The following is a 24,312-nucleotide window of genomic DNA, read 5'->3' on the forward strand; positions in this document are numbered from 1 at the left end:
ATCATAATAATATGCATGCACATTTATGTGTACATATGTATATGGGTAGGCATGTGTTCCAGGTTCCACTCAGTGGGAGCTCTAAGGCATAATTAATTCAAATTTCAAAAAGGGGAAGAGACATACTTAAAATTAGAGGCGACTCTGCGTGCAAAATGCACAGCCAGTTTTTTCCAAGTTAGATGTATTTGAATCACAAGTGTGTTTTTATCCCTTTTTTATTTAGAGCTGCAGTGTCAGGTCAGCTCCCGTTGGAGCTGTTTTCATGTGATCGCTCTCTTTATTTGAGGACTCTTAGCATGATTTAGAGGGCTTGAATTGCTGTTGTTACAGTCTCATCTTTAATGGCGTTGTCTTGTTTCAATTTTCTCATAGTTCAAAAGAAAAGGTGGGAGAAGCAAATGATCGCAAAACAATAGAGCCTATCATATTGGAATGAAAAAGGGATTCATTTCTGTATCATATACCCAAGCAGTTATGCTCAGGTTTGTTTTCTGGAAGCAAAACAAATTACTGCACAACCTTTCCCCCCCTTTGTTAGCCTATCGTTCCCCTTTTTAATTGTTTATTTATTACTTTTAATAGAGATCAAGGATCGAATTGAAAACTCAGCTCCAGTAGCCTGTCCAGACAAGAGATTTAACCTTGGTGGTTCTTACAATTTTGACAGCTGCGATGGGACAGTTTGCATTTCCCACGTTCTGAGTAAGCAAAACTTGTTTTCCTCCCTCTATTTTATAGACTCACATTTCACTGCAAGCCTTATGTGTGCATACAGGCTTATGATGATGAGCAAGCTTGTAGGGCAGTAAGATCATAAGCTTGGAGGTGGGTTTTTTTTTTTTTTCCCTCCTTTACCAGGGTTCATACAACTGCTGCTCAGTTTGCTGCTGTTTCCTATCTGTGAAATAGTAAAATAATAACACTAATAGAACTGAACAGTATTTTACTGCTGTGGGACTGCTTCCACACTGCCTGGAAAAAAGGAACATTGTAGTTTATTATTGTGAAATCATGTGAGGCTACTGCAGGGAAATCTAGATTATTTCCATAGTAATTACTGGTTTCTGGCACCATAGCTATAAATAATTATGCTAGTACTACGTAAACTACCTGCCTTTTTCTTAAAATGACTATTTCCAGTTTAGTTACTATATTCCTCTATTAATCATGTCTTCTAACCAACATTTGGTGTTTCAGAAGAGATCTATTTAATCAGAAATGCGGTTTTATATGCACCTTATATTATTTAAGCTAGATAAAGGATAATGAGACTTCCTGACACTTTTTCGTTATGCTCTGCAAAGAGAGATGCAGTTTGCAACTCAATGATTCCCTTAAAGCCGTTCATACTCTGGGTGCGATTCAGCTCGTAATTTTAGTCGTGTAAAAGAAAGATATCCAGTATTGGTCATCCAGTTACTGGAAAAAAGAGACGTGTATTTCCCAAAGGAGATCGATTTTCAGTGTTTCTATGCCCTGGTTATGACTGGAGCCAGAATAATTAGCCCGGAATAGACAGCTAACTCTGTTTGGAGGGGAATGCCACTTTCTGTGTGTCCCACTTGGTGTGACTGAAGCAGCACTCAACTCTTAACAGCTTTAGGAGGGCTAAGTGTGACCTTCACCAGCTTAGGATGAGCTAAACTCACACCTTCGTGACGCCTTTATCCTAATATAAGCTTTTTATTTCCCCTTACTCTGACATCCAGAGCCCATAAAATATTTTTCTTGTCTAGCTACAACTTCTGATAAAGAGCACATGAGGATATCAGTTTGCTCAGTTGGTCAGCAGTGGCTAGTCAACTGTAAAGCTATTTACACAATATCTTAGGGGTCTGTTCTCAGATCAGTGCACAAACAGAATTCCCATTAACTGTAATAGAAGTTATGTGCAGGCATGGAAGTAAAGAAACTCCCTAATTAGAAAGAATGAAAGATCAGACTGCTGTAGTTCTGAAAAGCGGTGGTGCCTAGGGTTACTTCGAAATAAAATGAACATTGGGACTAAAAATGAGACATTAAACTCTCATAAAATGAGGCAGAAGGAACTTAAATTTGGAGTATTTTGCAGCCGTACATGCAGCCTCTTCATGAAGATATGTGCGGATTTGTTTATCTTGCTGCAAATACCTACTTTATGAACATCTACTTTACAAGGTGTATTTGGAAAAAACAAACAAACCAACCCATGGACCTGAATATATCTTCTATGGTAAAAGAAAGAACACTTGGAGATTTTTGTTTGGATCTTGGGAGTTCCTGGCCTGTTGACTGTACTCTGTTGTCAACCTAGAAAACCTTACTTCGAAGACCATACTAGAAGACTGTATTAATTTTGTCTAAATTAATCTTCTGTGTGTATGGGTGACCAGAATTGTTTTTCAGATGAGGGTCTCACCAGTGCTTTGTAGATTAATAATGTCAATACTTCCCTTGCTCTGCTAGAATATTTTTTGAAATACCCTAGATTTTAACCTACTTTATTTCATAGCCACTTTATATTGGTAGCTTATAGTCATTCTGTGCTTGAATAAACACTTACATCTCTTTTTTTCTTCATCTACTTAAAACAGATGAGCCTGCAGGTTATAGCAGAAATTCTTGTTATTCTCTAAATGAATGACCTTGACTTCTGTATCCCTTTTCTTTAGATAATCAGTCCTCAGCGTAATCCAGTTTGTTTGCGATCCTCTTGCGCAGTGATGAATGGCTGCTATTTTCATCCTCTTTGGGGGATGTGTTCCAGTATGGAATATATGGCACGCAATATTGTACCAGTATTATTAGCGGAACTATTAAATGAAACCAGTCCTGTGACTGATCCTTTAGACCTGCCCTGGTTAGCTTGTCCTGCTCAGGTAGCTCCCTTTCAAACAACCTACGGACGTTTCCCTTTAAGCGGTATCTCAGTGTTCTTACAAGTCTTGCCTCCCTCCCCAGAGTTTCTGTTTTCATGAATAATTATCCACGCGGTTCTGTATTGCATCAGTTTGGACACTGCTGAATTTGCTTATGACCTGTCAAAAGTTTCCACTGAGGTGTTTGAAATGATTAGACTATCAGCAAAATGTCATTTTTGGATATGGGCTGCTCACTAACTCTTTACTGAAAATATTAATGTGAACATTGATTATTTGAATATTTAAAATCTGAACTATTGGTTATATTGCTATGTTCTTTCACTATATGAAATTCTTAGAAGCATGTTCTGTGGAAATCTTACTACTACGCATCTGAAAAGTCTCTTCATACATATTCAACGATAGCTGCTTAAGCTATTCTGTTTCAGTACATGCAACTGCACGAAACTTGTTCTGTGGTGCTAAAATGTCTAGACTGTCTGCAGAAAGCACCAAACAAACCATCTAGAAACAGTCAAGTGAAATTTTCATTAAAAATTATCTATGAATGCTTGTGAATAATTTCAGCAGAATTAATTTCACTACTTTTGAGTGAATTATTAGGAATAATGTAATAATGAGTTTACCTCTGTAGAAAAGCTTCAGTGTTTTTATATATAGCACTAATTATGATTTGAACAAAGTTCTAATTTTTCGCACAATTTCACTAGGGTTTCTTTTTCCCCTTTCATCTACATGCCTAAAATGTTCAGGATGTCAAAAGAAGTTAAGTGCGTAAAGCTTTGTCTGAATAGTATCTGCTGCAGAGAGTTTGTGGTGAATGGCTTACCAATATTCCCTTAAATTTATCTTAAAGTTTGGAAACTGTCAGGCTTCAAAACAATAATGAGTGATGATTTTGAATGAAGTTGATTATGTATTCCTATGGGGGTGTGGAGACAGAAGATTAATCTGAACCAAATTGACTGTGGAAGATGATGAAGGCAAAGAAACCGAGTTTTTCAGATGAATTAAATGGCTTATCCTGGCAAAAATAAATCCTAGAGCCTGACAGGAAAGGGAAATGTGACAAACTGATGGCTAGGGACTTTTTTTACGAGAGCATAGGAGGGGAATCATTTTGCTTAATTGAGATCCCATCTCCTTCAGCTGCTTTGGGTTAATATGACTTTCTATGGGGACCTTTAAGTTAGCACAATGCTTGTTGTCTACCTTTGCTCTAAATCTTTTTCTGCGGGTTGTCTTTGACTTTATTAAGGCCAATTTGATCTGGAAGTAAAGAATATTAAATTGAGGGACTTGTGTTTGGGAAATTTTGCAAAGAAGATCCTAAATCCTGACTTATACTTTGACCTCAGAAGCAGCTGAGTGATAAACAGAGGGGATGGACTTCAGGATTCAGCTGGAGACAAAGATGACATAATTTCTTTTGCAGAAAGCTTCCGAGAAAGGGTTAGTGTTGGGAGAACTGGGTAATTGGAGTGGTACTAAGCTCTTGTGGTAGTTTTTTAAAGAAAATGCCTTTATTTTAGCAGTCTTTTGACAATAAGAGTAGAATTGCTAGTCAAAGCATTTGCCTTTTTTTATTTGTTACATAATCAAATGGTTATGACTTAAATCTGTCCACCACTAATATCAGTCCTGTATCTGTAGTGGACACGGCTTCCTAAATGCTTGAATCTGCTTTCTCTGCTGCTGAATAGAAAGATCTTTAAAAAATAGATTATTCCCAAGGGAGGAAAGTAATCTTCAGTTTTCAGAGAAAACAGTTCTCAGATCATTAAAACTGCATTCCTTGAACCACCAATGAGTGTTTGCTTTGGTTGCTCTCATATAAAACTTTTGTAGCCAAACCTAGAAGTCATGCCTATCTGGGGAATCTTAACACATTCCTGGCACATACCCAGAGTCTTTAGCGATGCAGAGAGTGGCCGGAGAAAAATAGATTGTCAGGAGGAGGAGGAGGAGGAGGAGCTATTCAAGCATCCAAGGGGAAGAAATAAAGAGTAAAACAACGTTTTCTGCTTTATACGCTTTGATCATATCACATCTTCTGTATTTCATTAGAGGGTGGAACTATCTTCATTTATCAGTTTATGATTCGTTTAGAAAAACTTATCCACTGTATTCCCTTAGACTCCATGGTCAACAAGGGGAGCAATAGGTAAATTCCCCACGAGCCTGAACTCTGAACACTGTACTTCAGACACCTATTTAAATAGTCTGAACTTTTTGAGAACTCAGCCTTCCCTGCCTTTTTCCCCTTACTCTGCAGCAGCAGGGCAGGACCTATAACTTCACTGCTAGCCATTATTTCTAGTCCTTTACACTTTACAAGCTAATGTGTTTCTGGGATTTCACCCGCCCTGATCTCGCTAACTGCTCTGAGCAAACACTGCTTGCTCCATGCTGCTCATGGCACTTTTAATGCTATATGACATTAACATGTCTTAGCCTTTGCAAGGTTTGGTTTTGCTCTTTACTTTTCTGAGGTGTGACATTGTTGAAGGGAAAGCTATGAAAAAGACTTTTTCTAGCTGTTGCAGGGCTCTTCTGTAGTACAGAAGTTTCTCTATTTTTTCTGCCTTGATCAGAACATTTGATAATTATCTCCTGTAAAAGATTTTAGAAATTGCTGCTAATTTAATCAAGTGGCATATCTGCATTTAGAGCCTTCATTGCAATGGATATCTCTGTAAACACATAAAAGAGGTAGGTAATAAATAAAAAAACTGATTGCCTTCAGAAGAACTGAAGGAAATGATTTTGTCCTGGATCCTCTCTAGCAAGCTTTGCCTTATGATTCTCACACTGCATTGATGTAGTCCTGGCCCAGCAAAGTCGGAGCAGTGCCTGTCCTTACTTAAGGCCCTGCAGAGTATTATGTCAGCCATAAACTACTTTGGTAGTACCAGAGCACTCCCACAGTGCCACACCTCAGTACACCTTTTAACATCTTTTTACCAAATAATTGGCAGAGGCTCTGTCTGTTGTAGTTCACTTTAGTCGAAGACTTCTCCAGGCGGTGGCAAGTCTTTGCTGTTTCCTTGGCTGCACGCTGGCTGATGCTCCTTCCAGCCCCCTGCGTTGAGCGCAAACACTGACTTAGGCTTTTATCGTCCCTTGTTGCGCTGCTCAGGCCGCCAGAACCATCCAGGCTAAGATTACCCTTTCAACCCTTTCTTGCCTAGGCCTTTCAATCACCTCATCTCAGTGATGCTCCTTTTTTTCAAGCATTGGTTTCACTCTGTGAGACAGTGCAAAAGCAAAACTATTTAGCAGGTGTGTACTGAATATGTTCTCAGATGCCTTGCTGTGAGGGCTCAAAAAGCTCCAAACTTGATCAGCGCCCGCTGACCAGACCAGACCGGTGCCTAGGATTAGGCAGGGCGCAAGGCCAGGATGCTGGTTGGGCAGTGGCACCATCACCAACCTTTGCAGCACCCAGCTGCCTGTGCCGGGCACTCACCTTAGTCTCAGCCGCAGTCACTGTGCCTCGTATTTCATGAATTATTCAGCATATGTGGCCCTTACAGCCTGGCATGGTGGTTCCTGTCTTTTCTCATGTTTATACTGCTTCTGTAATCTTTTCTATTCCTCCTTTTTTCCTGTTTTTCCTCATATTTATGCCGCTTCTATAATCTTTTCTATCCCTCTTTTTTTTGTCTCAGTTTACATGACAGATGTTTAATGTGACTAAACTGATCAGCTCCTAATCTTTCAACATGCAAAGAGTATTACCTTTATCCCTGAGCCCTGACTGCAGTTATAGGAAACTGCTGTCTCTACTGCTTTCTCTGTAGGTTCTTTAATGTAGTTTTCTATACAAAAAAAAAAAATAGAGGATCTGTCACTTGGGCTGCACAACATGCGCTCTTCTGGGTCATCAACGCTTTGGACTTCAGGAGTGACAAGGAGCAGCAGCAATCTTTTCTCCCATACGTGAACAAGCCACTTCTGGCAGGTTTTTTGAAGAATTCATCGTTTCCACCTACAGAAAGCACAGTCGAGTACGTTTTGGCACACTGAGAAGTAAAGGCTCTAAGTCTTTACAACTTGCTATGTTAGGAGAGACTGGCTGTGTTAGGGATCGGCACCCTGACGCCAGCTGCGAGGGGAGTAAAGGAGTAACCGTTCATTGGCTTGGTTCCGTAATGAGTGAATGATTCTTAGTCCTCCGCTCAGATGCAAACAGAAGTTTGGTCCAAGGTAGGAAGAAAGGACTGAAACTTTACTCCTGAATTTATTTGTTCTTGTAGAGTTTGTAAGCAAGTGGAAATCACATTGTATAAAGGAAAATGTTAGGAATCTGGCTCGCTGTTTTAGCATTCATCTACAACATATATATGAATCTTTAGGCACTTCTAAACATACTGGCCTCATTTGCAGACTTATCGAAGAAAATAGCTGTATTTTTACTCATTTTCCTGTTTGCCGTATGTGTTGAAAAGCCATCAAGATTTTTCCTTGATGAAAGTTAGTTTTGCGTGTATTTTCAGATGCTGCCGTTTCTAAAACATTGCATTTTGTGAATCTAGTGGGAGAGATTAGCCAAAAGAGTTATCCTGAGTACCACATCCACACACAGAGAATATGATTCTTTTCCAAGTGCAGGAATTTCTTGTTACAAGTGTGTATTAGAAATAGTGGAGAAAAATAAAGACTACGTAGTATGTATTTAAAAGATTTATATTGATAGTAGGTCTTTGTTTAAATGATCTATATGATCTTATTTTACCTGTATACATTCTTTCTGTCTGCTAGACTAAAAGTTGTGGGGGATTTTGGCCTGATTATAGACAAGGCATTATAAGGAACTGGTCAGAAGTATCATCAAGTACTGCTTTCATACGAACTACTAATTCTCCACTGATTCACCACAGGGAATCAGTCTGGCACACAAAACTTCTAATAACTATGTTAGGCTGCAACTGTGCACTAAGTGCATAACCTTTTGGTAAAATTGGCCCATGGTTTCATATTGTATTTGTAAGGTAAGCAGCAGGTTAAAAGATACAGAAGTCTGAAACAGTTTGTTCTAGCTGGAGATTTTGTATCCACTAAACGCATAATCAACCCTGTATAGCTATGCAATTGCTATTAGGGCATGGTAGCTTCACTGGCAGCTCAAGCTTGGAAAAACATACGTTTTATTATTGCAAAAATCTGGCCAAGATTTTGCCAGTTCCCTTCTCATTTCTGGTGTTTCAGTCAGGGTAAGAGGATCCCCTATAGTTCTGCTTCCTTCTAAACAGTGGGCACTTCTCAAGGACGAATGATGGATTTCGTAACGAAGATCAAGGCAGGCCATGGGAATAAGGGGTTTGCAACACCTAACGTTCAGGCCCAACTTAGCCTGCTTCATGGGAAGACGTTGGGGAAAGGGAAGAAATTGGCATAAAATATTGAAAGTGTCGGCAAAAATTGTAAAAGTACAATTCTTCCAATACCAAAACAATATAATGAATCGGTGAGAGCTAGCAGTGGTCAATGGCAAAATAGTACCTGTATTTAAAAACTATGGGGTGAAGGATGTATGTAGAGAGGAACAGAAAGTGCTCTGTCTAATGCAGAAGTTTTAATTCAGTACCATGTAAAATCTTAGAACAGATTTTTGTAGAAAAGTGTAATTAAGGGCAGGGAGGCAAATGGAAAGAATAAAATACAATGTAGTTTTATCAAAGGTAGATTGTGTGAGACTAATTTAATATTTTTTTTTGATAAGATAACTGACTTCTTTGACGAGGTTAATGCAGTGGACCTAATCTATCTGAATTTAAGTAAAGTGTTTCCTATAGTGTTCTATAGTAAATTATTATGTAGGATGGAGATGATGGCAATTAGTATGGGAATGATGAGGGAGGGAGAAACTAAAAGGGAAACTGCAAGAGCGTGTACTCTAGAGGAGAATTATCAGGGTGGTGACTAGGGATTTTCTTTAAAATATTCTGGATATTCTGCTCGGTATGGTGATTTCAGACCGAATAGTAGACAAGTGCAAGTACTTGAAACATACTGAAGATGCAGGCTACAAGGTTTCTGACAGTAAACTAAGGTGAGGTAGCATTTACAGAGGGGACAGGGCTGGGGAGCAGGAGTAGAAAGGAATAAGAAGCCTTGTTGCATGGCAGGCTCCCTGCCCTGGCCCTATGCAGGGCTGTGCAGGGGGTGTTTGGCGACCCTCAGCTTTGCTCCCCGGAGCCATGCACCTTCCTGTGTCCTCTGGTGTCCTCTCAAGCACTGCAGCGCTTACCAACCTGTTGCAACCCCAAAACACCCAAACAGGAGCTGAGTTGAAAGGATCGCAGCCCACTCACGCTCATGTAAGCTGCACTTAGAGCAAAAAAAAAAAAAATTGAGACCCATTCAGGCTTTTCTCCTTTTTCAGATATGAAAGTTGTATTGGGCCTCTGCTTCTCCTCCGCTCTGCCTCTGGGGCAGAAATCTCTGACAAACAGTCAAATTCAAAAGAAAAACCCTGACCGGGAATCCCTCTGTGAAAAGTGTGGGCATGGATTCCCTGAGTACCCCCCTTGCTGAGGAAGATCATGTCATCGTATGGAAAGAACTGGGTGGCCTTTGAACTGAAGTAATAGAGATGGGAATGAAATTTAAGAGAGTGAAATGCCAAGCCATGCACTTGGGCACTAATAACGGGACTTCTCAATTTGAAGTGATGATGAAGCATAAGTATATCGATCATGGGATGACTAAGAGTTGCCAGGTTGATGTAGCTGTGAGAAGGATTAATGAGATTTTGGGGTGCAGGAAGAAAGGTATTTTCAGTAGACATAGCAAAGTAGCAGGACCGTGCTACAAAGTAAGATCTCATCTTACTGTTGTGTACAAATCTGGTCACTTATATTCCAAAGGACCTAAACCAGAAGGAGGATGAAGTCCTAAAATACTAGGAAAGTTGAAAATCTGTTGCGGGTGAAGGGATCAAAAGAACTTGTTGTGTCTAACCTACGAAACCAGACACTGGTGGTAGGGAGAGCGTGTGTTCATTTTACATACTTCTGGGAGGTCTATATCAAGGAGGAAAGAATACTTATTTAAATGAGAAGATAAGACAAGCACAGGGCGGAGAGTTATGAATTTGTCATAAATATGTTTAAACTAGAAATTAAAACATTTGTAACCATCGGAGTGCTAAAATCCTGAAATGATTTTCACACAGGAAAGCAGAACCTTGATAGTTTTAAGATAGACTTTGAAACACTCATTGAAAGGGATAAAGACACAATAAGGGTGATCTTTAAGTTAGAAATTAAAACTCGTGGTTTGTGAAAAAATCCAGATGCTTCAACATAAGTGCCTAAAACCATTGTAGGTGGTCTGCGTTATCTGCAGGATCTGCATGGGACTGGCATTGATAACACAGGGGATCCTCCCCCTTCTCAAGTGCCAGCTGGAAGCCACCAGTGTACTGGAGGGCACCTAAATGGCTCTGGGGACATTTTGGCACTTGTTTCCCGGTGGAATGAGATTTGCTGGTATCCTTAAAGAATTTTGAAGAGAAACTCGGTCACTGCTGATTGTCTGTGTTTGAGACATATTTACTCTAAGAATTTTTCTGATTCCCTGTGGCAGCAAGAAAGGACTTCTCTCTCTTTCTCTTCCCTACTCCATGTTCCCCGATACCTAATTTTGTTTCCAGGAGGATCTGTTTTTTCTCTTTTGTATCAGAGATTGGTCTTGGCCACAGACATGGAATGTGTTGATATTCCCAAGAGTGTTAAAAAAATTGCCCAGGGTTTAAGTGAGATTTCAAGAAAAGAAGGAATCTTTTCTCAAGTAAAATTAGCTGGCACCTTTGGGATTTCTTTGCCTTTCTTTGAAGCACAATGCTTCATATACTTGCTGTGTCATATGGGAATTTTATCAAGTGATATCCTGGCTGTTCTGTGGACTGAGGAAAATGGTGGTGCTATTCCTTCTCTTGTGTCCTTCATCTGGCATGTTCTGCTCCTTCTTGCTGTTGATCCTTTGTAGTTTTTGGGGGAGTTGTTTTTTATTTTTTTAGTATCATGCTGAGAAATGCTTTTGCGTGTGGGGAGCAAGTGAGATGTAGATTCTAAGGACCCTTTTGGACTATGCTTGCAGACTACTGGGCTCAGTGACTAGGTAGTTTGAACCGGTCTGTGGTTCCAGGTGCATGAGGCATTTAATAGGTCACAGTTCTAGCATGGTATTTCCATACTCTGCTGTTGGTTGCCCCATAATCTGGCGGAGTCGATGAAAAACTGACAAAATAATTGACAAAAGGCAATTAGAATACCATACAAGGAAATACACTTCTCTCCTCATTAAAAATGAATTGTATTTAGTTGTGATTTGTGTTCTTTGTGATCCGAATCCAAATTCTTCGTGATTGTTATTACTTAGTAGTACTCATGGTGTCTTCAGTATATTTGTTGCCTCTGCTGTATTTTTCTGTAGAAAACAACTGCATAGTGTTCAGATCACTCCCTAGCCATGTGTGCACCCTAGTGCTGTGGACGTCTTGACATTTGCAGAGTCCAGATGTCCGTCTTCCTGGATGATGCTTTCAGCATCGACATAAAGGCATTCATTTCTCTTCTTTGACCTTGTTGGCAGATGTCTGCATTTGTGTCTCAGGATCATGTAGACTCCCTACCTCATGTCATTGTCAATCTCTTGATTTCATCTGATGTGTCATTCGCTGCATCCTGCCTGTTGTCAATACACTAGAGAAATTCGTTAAAAGGGTGGAATTCACATAACATATCCCAAGCTTGTGCCCAGAGCGGTTTAGGCCAGAGAAGCTGGTGGAGCAAAAAAGCTACCAGACTACACTGCCCATAGGCTGAAACTTCTGAGACCTTGGTTTATAAAAGTGGGCTCTTGCCCCTTTGCATCGTTAATGCCCAGTTGTCCACGTTCAGGAGAGGCCTTTGCTTCTTCTCTTCCTATCCTGCCTCCCTGCTCCTATCTTCATCCATATGTTTTAGAAACAGAAGGGGTTGTCTCCCACATACAAAATAGCCATTTCCCGTATAACTGTTCCATGACACAAGTACATTAAGTAGGGGTTATGCAAATAGAGTGATTGCATCGAAGATGCAGTGGTCTAAACCACAGCACCATATGTCTCATTGATATAATACTTTATTCTGGTGATGTGAATGCAGTTTCTGAATCAGAATGAAAAATTATAGCTTCTCTAATGCATAGTGAGGTTACACATTTCATCATGAGTGCACAGAGGTCATGTGAGCTCTATGTTTATGTTCCAGCATGTTATATCTGGACGCACTCCCTTGCTAATAAAAAATGGAATATATCAACATGACTGCCACCAATCTGAGTCTAAAACTGATACAGTTTGTTTTTGCTTGTAGAGTTTATGCTCTTGCTCTAGTGTTGAAAGAGCTAACCAGGGATGATTTATAACTGTGAAAAATAGCATTACCAAATACAAAAGATATAAACTGTTTTTACATACGGTCACCTGGCAAGAGGGAAAAGTGTAATGAGACTGGGTTTTATTTCTTTGAGTCTTAAATTATTGCCTTTCAAGAATCTTAAATATGTCAAAACACCAAAGACAGGAAATTTAGAAGTAGAGTTACTTAGATTTACTTGCCCAATAATTGCCTGGAAATTACTCTGGAACCTTGGAAGATTTGTGCAAAAAGAATCCGTAAGATTCCCCTTTGTCGGCAGTGTTAGCAATGATACTGCAGTAACCTTCTTCACCTTTCTCTATCTCTGCTCGGAGCAGAATTGAAAAGGCACAAAAGTCAATGGAACATAGCATATTAACATGAAAAAAAAAAATCTGGTTTGCATTCAAGTAGAAATTGAGATTAGGCCTTGTTAGTCAGGACTAGTCATTCCGTCCTTTTTCACAGCATCTTTTTTATGATGTATGTATCTAGGCCCTCTCTGATATTACATGAAGCAGAATTAGCTGCAATAAGCTTTAATTCTCATTTTAACTTTCTGTAGTTTCTCTCCCTTAATTTCCCTCTTGCAAAACTAGGCTGGACTCTCCTAAACCCATTCAAGTTAATCTTGGCTGAGACTAAAGTGTTGCGTTAAAAACTCATTTTTTGATCCCAAGATCATCTCATAGATACCACATTATGATCGCTGAAAATTTTTATTGTAATGGAACTTGACACATTCTAAACACCAGTGTAATAACATATTTTACTACTTCCAGTTTCACTGGGTTTTCAAATATTAGCAGTGAATTAACTTCAGAAGTTTTCTTCTGCAAGGACTCTGGTATTATTTGTTCCATAACGTAATGCACAGGCCACATTTTTTAAGGTCGTTTTATGCCACAAGTAAGTGCAATTTATATATAATAAAAAATCTACTCCTTATTTTTCTTAATAGTCAACTTAATAATGGGTGAGGGGAATTTTTGTCATAGAGGCCAGAAGTATGATGTCAGCTAATGCAGGCATTTTAGCGGTACCCCATTTATTATACACAACTCTCCTGAATGACAGAAAAAATGTGCAAGAAGTAATGCCTAATGATTCACCTGTGCAGCACCTGAGAAATATTTTAATGTTGGCTGGCAACAATGTCAGCAGGAAACAAGGAAAACATGCATGAACAATGACGTTTTCAAACATGCCAAACTGTTGGAAAGTACTGTATAATTTTGACTCTGCTCACAAGCATGAAGAGTGATGGAAAATGCTGTTCTTCTTTCAGTATGGCCCTCTCTAAATGCTTCTGATTTGTAACACCATTGCTGTAGCATTACACTCATTTTGCTATATCTTAAACTGATTTATAACATTTGCAAGAGCCTGATCTATTCACAGAAAAATGATCACAGCAAGCAAATATAAGGCAAATCCAATATGAACTTCCCAGACCTATTAATTTGCTGAGTAGGTTTGGATGCTTTCCTAATTACTACTTAATGTTTTGCAAAAGTCATCAAAACCTGCTATTACATCTGTTGAGTCCATGATTGGACAGATTTAATTTTAAGATACAAAGTGAATGTGCGAATGCGTGTTATTTCAATCTACCTTTTCTGTAAGACAGGTCAAGGCTGCCAACTTTTTTTTTTTTTAGTTTTGCGAGGTTTCTTGGCTTTCTTTACTGTCTTAATGCCAGACATGCATTAAAAGTGACATCTATCCTTGATCTTTCTATGTGGTTTTATTGAGAGTTCAGAATATTTTTCATTTATGTTATTCATTAATCAGTTAGTCTTATTTGGATATATTTATCATCTTGCAAATATCCTATTTTTTTGTTTTTAAAGCACTTGTGTTAGCCTAAGTACGGATGAGCCAAAGACTCACTTGGCCAATTGGCAAAAGCCAGAGAAAAAAGAATAAAATAAGCGTATAAAAGGAAAACTAAATTGAGTGATTTATGTTTGCTGTCGCAGAATTCACCTTAGACTCAGATATGGCTTAACTGATTCTTGTCAACATGTGCTATATTATTTCAGGAGTCATTATTGTGCATGATTAAGATTCAGGGTATTTTTGTGTGTGTAATACAACGGAAGCAATCATACCTTGTTAGAAAAGGAACGCAGATTTAGACTATTAATTGAAAAGGTAAAGAAGTGGAAAATTCCTGCTGCTATATTCTGGCACGGTTTTTCCTGGACCTCAAGCTACAAGTTTATGAGCAGCTAAGGGAGGATCTCTTTGGCTGCAGAAGACTTGCAAGGTAGGAGAAGGGAGATGCTGCAGAGGAAGATTGGTTGGTTTGCTTATATTTAAACCAGCTCAGGTCTAAAGAGCTCTGCGACCCACCCTTCCACTGCCTTCGTTCAGGAAATAATGATGCAAGTAAGGTAGAGGGTTCAAATACATTAGAGCAGCAGCTGTACAACCTAGATGTGCCCATGCACAGCTCCACCGCTGGAGCGCCGCAAGTGTGAGAGGGCAACCGGGGATCAAAGGTGAGCACTAGATATTGGAGCCGGCGCCCTTGGATGAGCCCTATGGAGTGTCCCTTGCATGTGGGCCGCCTTTCCTGGGTGCTGCCCTTCCTGCGGGGCCAGGAGCAGTCCTGGCAGCCACCCGCGGCACTGTGCTCCTGCATCGTCACTGCGCCGGGCTTCCCTGCTTCGTACTTTAGCATAACGAGTTAGCAGAGTTAGGCTGGCTTACCCCAGCTGTGCTTCAGGCCGTAGTCCATATAAATATGCCAGCCAGCATGATGAAGAGACCACTTTTGCTCAAACATGCACATACACTTTGCTTCAAATTCAGCAAGAGCGGAAAGAGTGCTGCAGAAGACCAGATTTCACTTTAAACACATGCACAGATGCAACTAAGTATTTTTGTTCTCAGCTTTGAAATTTACACAGTTTTACAATAATTAATGTTCAAGGGACAGAAGATCATCCAAAAAGTCCAATTTCATGAAACTCATCCTAAGCTCTAGCCTTGAGCTCTGCAGGTGTGTTTCCTAGGGGAAGGGAAAGCCCAGGGCTGGTACCACGATCTCTCTGGAAACAACAGAGGAGAGCTCTTGTTCGTTTTGATGAAAAGCTGTGACAGCAGAGCTGAGGTGAATCGAGTCTGATCATCTCTGCTTGTTTTTTAATACATGCTGCTCTTTTGCTGTGAAACTCAAAGACCATTTAAGCATATTATACCATTATGAAATTCTCCAGTGTTTAACTAAAAAACCAAAAGCGTTACTGCTTTTGGAGATCAGAAAAGATGTATAATAGACCATTATAAGTGGATTATTTGTATCATTAAGGAGGATTGTTATGCGTTTTTCAATGAGCAAACATAGTGGAAGAATGGGATTTGATGGTGAAAGAACGTTTGCTTAATAGTAATGCAGGTGTGCACTTGCAGAGAGATAGTTACTTTTACATGATGTTTTAGACAAAAGCATTTGAAGTTGATGTAAATGTCACACAAAGCATTTAGAAATGCATTATTTTTTTAGGCTAGCTGAAGGGAAATTTACACCTCTTAATTTTGCAATATACTTTTTTTTCCCTTCATAATAAGTTAAATTACTCCCAGAAAAAGATTTATGCAGTTGCCAGGTGCTTCTCTACATTTTTCAGTCAACATTCAGTATTTAAGCCATGACTTGAATGGACCACCTCTCCAGTATTATGAATGGTAATTTAATCTCCATCCTCAATCAACCATGAGCCCGGAAGCAAAGGTTGCCAATTATGTTGAATTGTACCAAACTATGCATAATTTTCTTTCAGACATACACTTCTCATTGCTTTAATTCTTACTTCTTTTGTCTTTGGCACAAGAGATGGTTTTTACTAATTCAAGTGTTTCAAAATGGAGAAAACCCTGCATGGATGGAATAAAATACAAGGATCGAAACAAGCAATTTAGCTATACTGCATAATATGCATCCTTTGTAGAAAGCAGACAGCTCGACCGTGCGCCTGTAATTCCCAGTGGGAGACAGGCATGTGAAAGGGATACGACACTTTGATTTAAAAATAATCTTAATCAGTTTTGTTTCTCAGTAAGCCTTGTATGTTTGGATTGAGGCAATCTCATTTCTTGAACACATTTTACTTATTACCTAGCTAGTTCAGCAGTAAACCTGCATTCCCCACTTTTCCATATAATTTGATTGGGATGTAAACTTGCCAGTAGATTCATATGGAACGTTATGAATTTCCAGGTGTTTACTGTGGGAGTATCAAGTGTAACTTTTAAGGATAAAAAAGACGATTTAAAAATTTGCTTTCTGTATAGACAATGATCCTTATAGAGAGACGTCACCCTTTCTTGTTAAGGTGATTAGTCCTCCATTACACTACCATGAAATATATGAAGATAATGGCAAGATACTTACTTCTCCAAAACATATTTATACACTTGGCAAATGTTGGATTAATTTTGCACTCATCAACTGTATAATGGTAAAGAGCTGCAAGACTTTATCTTGAAAAGCTGAAAATCTGTATAATTAACTGTCCTCAGGCAAATACCTGCCGCGACAGTTAAATGAATCTGTGCTAGCGAGCGGCTAGTGTAGCACAGAGAATTGTGCCATCAAATTAATACTGCAAATACTGAAATGATATATCTTACTCTTTCAACTGTTCAACAGTAGATGACGTTTTTCCTAGGGTATCAGATGGCAATGTTGTAACCCATAACACAGTTTACAGGAAATTCTGGCAAAGGTTGTTTACTTTTGTTTTCAGAAAGGAAACAGGGCGCATCTGTAAGAGTCATGTGTTAGCTTTTCAGGAATGCAACTTCAGTGAAATCCACAGCCGCAAGACCAATGGGTGTTGTATCATAAGGGCACAAGCAAACAAGATCAAAGCAGCGTCATGTTAACTGAAAGAACAAGACTTAATTGTCACAGTCAGCCATGAGCCACCTTTTACCCTGTAGTTCTCGTTCTTTTTTAGAGATTTTCAAAACAAATACCTAATTCAGGCCACTCAGGACCAGCCTTTTTCTCTAGACTTAGGTGCAAATATCTTTTTATGCTCTGGATGTGCAGGGCATTGTGCTATGATAGAAGTGGCTGTACCCTAATTTACATGTTGTTCAACACATACTAAACCCCTGTAAATAATATGATCATAGCTAAGTCATCTTGAACTTTGTCTCTGCGTATGAGTAAATAACTAATGATACTTCCCAGTTTGCTAAAAAGTATATTTTTATTTTTAAGACATTATAGTGTTCAGTGAATCTTTATTTTTTCTTTTAGCAACTTCTTCTCCGTTAAAGACTGTTAAGCCCTAGAAACTGGATCAGCTACATAGCAGACTCAGTAACAGTAAATGAAGTGCTGTAAGCTTACATCAGACTAATTAGTCTGAGGGATAAAATAGGGGGAGAAACTTTTCAGGTTGCTTTGTGAAAGGCAGTTTGCTTAATTAAGCCAACCACTAATTGTTAAATATTTTTCAGGCATTAACAGAGCTACGCTGAGTGTAATTAAATTTTGATTTTAGTGGTATTTGCAGGGATTAAAGTCACAATCTGCTGAGGCGCTGAGGTTAGTTAATATTCACTTCACTGCCACAGCTGTCCTCCATTACATTACAAAGGACAGGAAAAGAGACAGCAGAATAGGGTGAAGTAATGAGAAAGCTATTCATTCATTTGAACCAGCTCTGCACTGTACAGTCTTGTACAAATGGATCTGATCTGCATGACACACAACTAGGCATTAAATCCGATTTAATTTGATACAATAAAGGACAGCCTAAGCTCTAAATGCATTTTTATTTTTATACTTAGGCACTGTGCAATGTATCAAAAAATATAATCATATGATTATCATATGATTCCATTCAAGTGGTATTTCTAGACTTATTAGCTCTACAGGAGTCCACAAGGATTGTAAAGCAATTCCTGCTAAGCCGTTATTTGTCCCGTGTGTGTGTGAATGAACCCTTCACATTTCTGGATTGTGAATTTTTGTCCCCAGTGGAATATTTACTGGCAGGATCAATGTTTTGAAGGTTTAAATGTGGCTTTCTTTCGCATGTGAGTTGCATAAGGGGAGTCATGCAGATGGAGCAGATAACTCATCTCTCCAGACCCGAGGTAGGCCATAGCTGCCACACCAGGGAGGAATCAGTGCTGGTGGTTTTCAATGTTGACACTATTTCATTCACAGGGATGCCCTCCAGTAACTGCTAACATTGGGCTTGGGGTTGGGTTCAAGAAAATGCATCTTGCGAAGAAACGCCAAGGTTAGCAACCAACACACATCCCTATAAAATTATTCTTCTCCATCCCATGAAGTAGCTTGTATGCTCTTTACTGTATTACATCCTTCCTCTTGCTATTCCCCCAGAACCTGCAATCACCGTTATGTTCCTCAGCCTGCACCTTTAGAAACTGTCAGTATTAGCTTATAGGAATAAGGCCAATCTCTTTTTCCCTCTTAAGAACGTGGCAGACAGTCCCTAATTCTCTACCGGGGGTCACAGTAATCTCCTTTCTTTTCTTGTTGATGCAGAGGGTCCTCCTGGGGAACAGTTGTACCAGTGGGAGGTGGAATAGCTGTAAGTATGCCCTTATTTCCCATTGAGAGGTAGAGGTCATGCCAGTTACCGTAAGGTCTCTGAACTTAACGATATCTGGCCATGCTTCAGCCACTCCATGGCCTAAAGTTGAAGGACAGCAAAGGAACCCCATGGCTGTCAAAACATTTGTCATCTTCATCCTTTTTCACTTTGCTGTTTCTGTTAATATTCCATTTTACTTCATTTTATTTTCTAATACTGTCTTCTGACATCTTGTATCTCACGTACCTCTTGCCATCTGCTCATCAATCAATTTCAGGTTGAGTGTCTAGGTAAACTTTTAAAATGCAAACGCGCAATGGCATGGTCTTCTTTACTGTAGTGTCCTCCATAATGTTCATTAGTCTAGTTCAAGTTTTCTAAGGGGGCTGTTTTTATAAATGCTAATGAGAACGTTATCACATAAAACTCTAACCCTGGGAGTATATGGTCATTCCCAAATGTTCAAGATTTTTACAGACTCTTTCAGGAATCTTTTTCCAACTGTAATTTCTAATTCACAGCATACTGAGAGATTAATTTGCTTTGTACTTTTACTGAACATCATTTTCTCCATCCGCTTAATTCATCTTGCGCCTGAATTTAGAAAAGAGTACTACATTTATATCATACAAACCTGTTATATTAGAGCTAGATGTTGTCAGAAATTGCATTTGTGTGCAGTGTAATGCAGCTCATTATATGCTTCAACTAAGTACTCAAGGAATAACTTGTTTGAATAAATTTATGGATGCAGGTAAGTTTTTGCAGGATCCTGGCCCGACACTGGAAGCCGCAAGTTCAGTAATATAGCCACGCTTTCAAACCAAATGGAAAGTGAAAAGAAATAGTGGAGATGACAGTACTTGTTCAAATAAATATTGCTGATAATTAGAACAAGGAGCATGGGAATTTATCCAAAAACATGAGAGGGAAATGGATTTATGTTTAGATATATTATATTTCAAAGTTTTCTCAAGTACAAAGGTCTCTCTTTAAAGAGGATCTTTTCACTAGCTATCTAACAAGTCATGTTGAAGAAAAACGAATATTAGAGAATATAATTCATACCAGAACTATATAACATAAGTAAATGAACAATAAAAATGATAAATTGGGCAATAGAAAAGATTACAGAAATAATGCTTTCACATATTGGGCATTCATTAAATTGACTTTCCAGGGTAATTACTTTAACATTTCTACCTCTGATTCAGCACAGGCTTTCGGATCATTAAACTAGATAGTAAATATTACAGAGATTCAGGACCAGCTCTTGCAGACCTGTTCCTGGAAATTCAAGAGCTACGTGAAAGGCTTTACTCAAGGCTGAGTCTCTTTTGTAGGTCCAAATCTTCTCGACTGGAAACTCAATTCTCTGAGGGCATTTTCCTGTCTTAGAAACTGTTCTTTTTATGTAGGCTAATAATCTTCAATCCTGTGTAAGAAGACGTAAAGGGCAATGTCTACACGTATAGGCTGAAATAATTTTAAATTGTATAGTAAAAGTAGTAACTGGTTAAACTGTAAGTATGATTCTCATTTATATTCTTGTTTTTGTGTGTTCTGATAACAGCTCGAGGCCTAAAGTGAGGGCTGAGTAAAGCATTGCAGTAATGCAAAGTGAGAAGAAACTCCTATTGTAAAGAACTTCCTAAAGTTTCTCTTCATGTGCTCTGGAGAATTTTCCAGATGTTAATAGGAAAACCAAGCTGGAAAAACGACTAGTTCCGAAGGCACCTAGAATTGTACGTGTGTATGCTTTCTGATTGCTGGCAGAGCTGGAATTTGCTACTAAATAGATCTGATTAGTAATTGTCTGTAAAAATTTTCTCTGGAAAATGTTGATGTTGCTGATATTTTTTCTAGGAAATGATTCTCCCCTGTAGTTATGACCCCATCTTCCTTAATGCAGCAGTCATCCTCTCTCACTGACTCATTCAACATACAGTGGGGGTGGTGTGCTGTAAAGACTTCAGAGATTTGCAGCTTGAAATTTAGTTTGTGGAAAGCACTCTGTACATTTTCAGTGTCTGTAAGGATAAAACAACAGAATTTATGCAGTCTTAAAGTAGCACTCTTTATTTATTTCTCTCTTAGGCTAATATTAGACTCCTCTTGTGGTAAGATAGTTTTCCTTTGGCCAGAGCTAGGCCATAACATAAACCCCACCCAGATCCCTCTTATGGGAAGTTTTTAGCTGGATTTACAGGTCTAGCAACTGGGCTGTTCAGGAAAAGCTCGGCTAAGAGCTTGAACTTTAGGATTACTCTCTATAAACCAATAAAGCAGAGCACACTACTTTTTGCTTATCTGCAAGGTGTTTTAAAACTTCCCAGACTAAAGATACTGACTCTGATATGACAGCCTGATGTTACCTCTCATAAAGGTACGCTATAAGAGAGTGCTGCTTACCACGTGACGGATGCCATTGCTTTGTACGGTGACAACTGAATGTCACTAAGCCAGAATACAGAGTAGTATGTCATACTGCAGCAGCTTCATTCTGGAGAAAAAAGTGGGTACCTGGTTGTTAAAAACTACTAATTTCACTATTAAAATTTAAGAAGGCTACCCTGTTGGAAGAACTGCTGCTTCTAACCGAGGCGCTGAACCAGGGATGTGTTAGACACATGCCTAACTTGAAATAAGAGAGACCTAATGGTGTCCAAAGGACAGTTTGGAAGCCTAAAGCTAAGGAGATCCTTAGAATTTTGCCAGAATGGAACTGCAAGGCCCAGTTATATTATCCAAGAGCAGATTTTCATGGAAATGTAGAGGGAGTGGGATAAAAGAAGTCTACTCAGAAGCGCCACAAGATGCATGGTTCTCTTCTTGTTACAGGGTGTTGTGCTCCTCATAAATCACTATCACAGCTCCTATCTAAGTCTATCCCTATCCAGATCCCTGATCATAAATAAAAAGTTAAGCATGTTAATATACTTTTGTAGGGTTAAGTAACCCCTTTTCAGTCAATTCAATTAGAAAATGATTCTCTTATTGATCTACTTTTAGAATTGCTTTCCCCTTTCCCCTCCCAATTTCATTAAATCAAAAATATATCCTATCAAGACTGAAAATTTCCAGTTTAACACAAGCATTTTGGAGATCTTCTTCTGTAGCTTAGTCTCCTCCACTTTTCTTTTAGAAGCTGTTTAATTTGGCGTGACTACACGGATACTGCCTGTGATGCCATCTGAAAGGATATTTGCAGACTGACTCACAGAAGCAACATGGAGTAAAGTAGTGCTTTGGATTGTATGACTATATATCAGATGATCAAGCTAGCATGTTTTAAGAAGGTGCCAGTCCTCAACTGGAAAATATCACGTATTGCTGGAAACATAGTAAGTGAACAAATGCAAGTATTTTTTCTCTACCAAAGGTAAGGAAAACTAAATTTTGCTGATATCACTTTGAATGTACTGTGTTTGCAATGGACTGGGAGGCCACTGACTGTCATTTACTGTCGCTCAGGAGAAGAACGAAAAAGGAGCTGCTGCAGTTCGGTGTCCTGTAATCTGCAGCTGTGTTCCCACAAACATTTCTCTTAATGGCAGTGCCAGCGTTAGCACTTCCTTAGTCGCTTTTTCCTACCTAACGTAACCCTTGCTCATTACATAGCCCTACAGAGGTACCAGCACAACCGAGAAAGTACACTGGGTTGAAAATGAGCCACCAGAGGATATGGAGAATGAGGAAAGGCAGGAACAGTTCACTGGTGACAGCTTTGGGAGAAATGTCAATAAGATTCCAGGCTCAGTGTGGGTAAGAATGGAAAAATTTAGCCTATATGTGAACAAATTAATTTTTATTATGCCTATTGTATTTTTTGAAGCTTCAGCTGACATGTTCTTTGTGACATCTATCTATCTACCCATTCGTCTACCTATCTATCTATAAAATAATAGCATTTATAACTCATTCCACAAAAACTGTTCCGTTTCCTAATACAGTAGTCACAGTAGAAAAGTCATTTAATTCAAAACTCTGTGTAGATGAAGTAATGGTGACTGCGATAAAATACGTATTCAAGTCATATATATTTGCAAGACTTGGATATAGGACAACCAGGCCTTCGTCATGAGTCCGGTGTTTTTTCACATATAGCAATCTCTGCTTACCTAAACTCATGCAATAGTAGAAGAGCAGGCATCTAACCTTCCCCTCCAATCAAGAATAGATGTGAAGACGGGCTTTTTGTAATGCTTTTTCCACCTCGGTCCAGCCATTTCAGTTTGCTCCCAGCCAAAGAGGATTGCTGTGCTGGTAACACAGCATGTGCTGGAGGTATTACCCTTTTGTGGTATGGTGGTTTATTCCATTTTCAGCAGTTTGACAATTCCTCACTCCCTTTTGTTAGTGGTCTACTAGAATAAATAAATACATCTGCCTTTAACTTCAGTTGCTGGTAAAATAAAAATAGGTTGGGCTTATAGATTCATGCTGACAAAGCAATTTGTTCTAAATCGAGACCCACACCCCAAGTCATCAGAAGCGTACTGGCTGTGATTAAGTTGTATTTTATGACAGAGCGAGTGAGGAAAAGAAATGAAACTGATCTAAAATATTTATTTGTGTATGTAAAATGAATGCATATACTGATATTTGGTCAAGTCTCATAGCTAAAGATAATTTCTATTGCCCTTGCTGTCCCTCCGTGCAATGTAAATGGCTTGTTTGATCCAACCCACAGTGAGTTATGCAGAGCAGAATGCGTATCATAATATGATGCTTCCTCTCTGTTCTTGCATATATTGATGAATACTGAAAGAGTCAACAGTGAAAGTATTTTCTCTATTTTGGTTACTCTATTTGGTGCAGAATTCAGTCCTCTTGTCTCATGCATTCAAGTAGTATTTGAATTTAGATCCCTAACGAAGCAGTCCTTTTGCACAATCAGTGGAGAGATGTATTTCTGGAGGGCTCCAGGAGATCTGATTTGACCATCTCCGGCTCTTAATCTCCTTAACTGAGGAGGACGGATTCTTCTTCAGGGAGCTGCCAGGACACCCAGCTTCTTTTCTCGGAGCAGGGGAGAAACTCCTTATGGGAACCACGTCTCTACGCAGTGGACTGGACCCCGCTCTTGAACGAACAGGTCAATCCATGTCTTAGATGCTATCAGGCTCTCTGCGTGCTCTGCTAGGGGAATTGAAGTAGCCACTCTGGGCTTCATTTTTAAGCTCTTCCCTTGAAACCAGAACACGGAGCCGAAAGCTGAGATTCTGCTCAACTGAGGAACATGTTTACATCCTGCCTTCCTCGCTCCCTCATATGAAGGCATTACCCCCGTTCTTGCTCACTCCTTCTGACTCATTTTTGCCCCCGAGAGAGGAGCTTACTCCAGATTTTAGGGAGAAAAAATACTGCTCTATGCTAAAGATTTAGAGGAGCAAAGCTGAAAATCTTGAAGGGAAGAGGGAGACACCCTTTGACCCTAGAAGGGCT

The 24,312-nt window shown here is 39.3% G+C and overlaps 1 long non-coding RNA gene across 1 annotated transcript; it reads left to right on the forward strand.

Moving 5' to 3' along the window:
- The first annotated feature begins 391 nt into the window (after positions 1–391).
- LOC138064724 (uncharacterized) lies at positions 392–22,195 on the forward strand. The gene is made up of 3 exons (XR_011137973.1): positions 392–485; positions 586–705; positions 22,010–22,195. It is a non-coding gene; the product is annotated as an uncharacterized lncRNA (long non-coding RNA).
- The last annotated feature ends 2,117 nt before the right edge of the window (positions 22,196–24,312 follow it).

This window comes from Struthio camelus, chromosome Z, assembly GCF_040807025.1.
Source record: "Struthio camelus isolate bStrCam1 chromosome Z, bStrCam1.hap1, whole genome shotgun sequence".
In the NCBI taxonomy this organism is placed as follows: domain Eukaryota; kingdom Metazoa; phylum Chordata; class Aves; order Struthioniformes; family Struthionidae; genus Struthio; species Struthio camelus.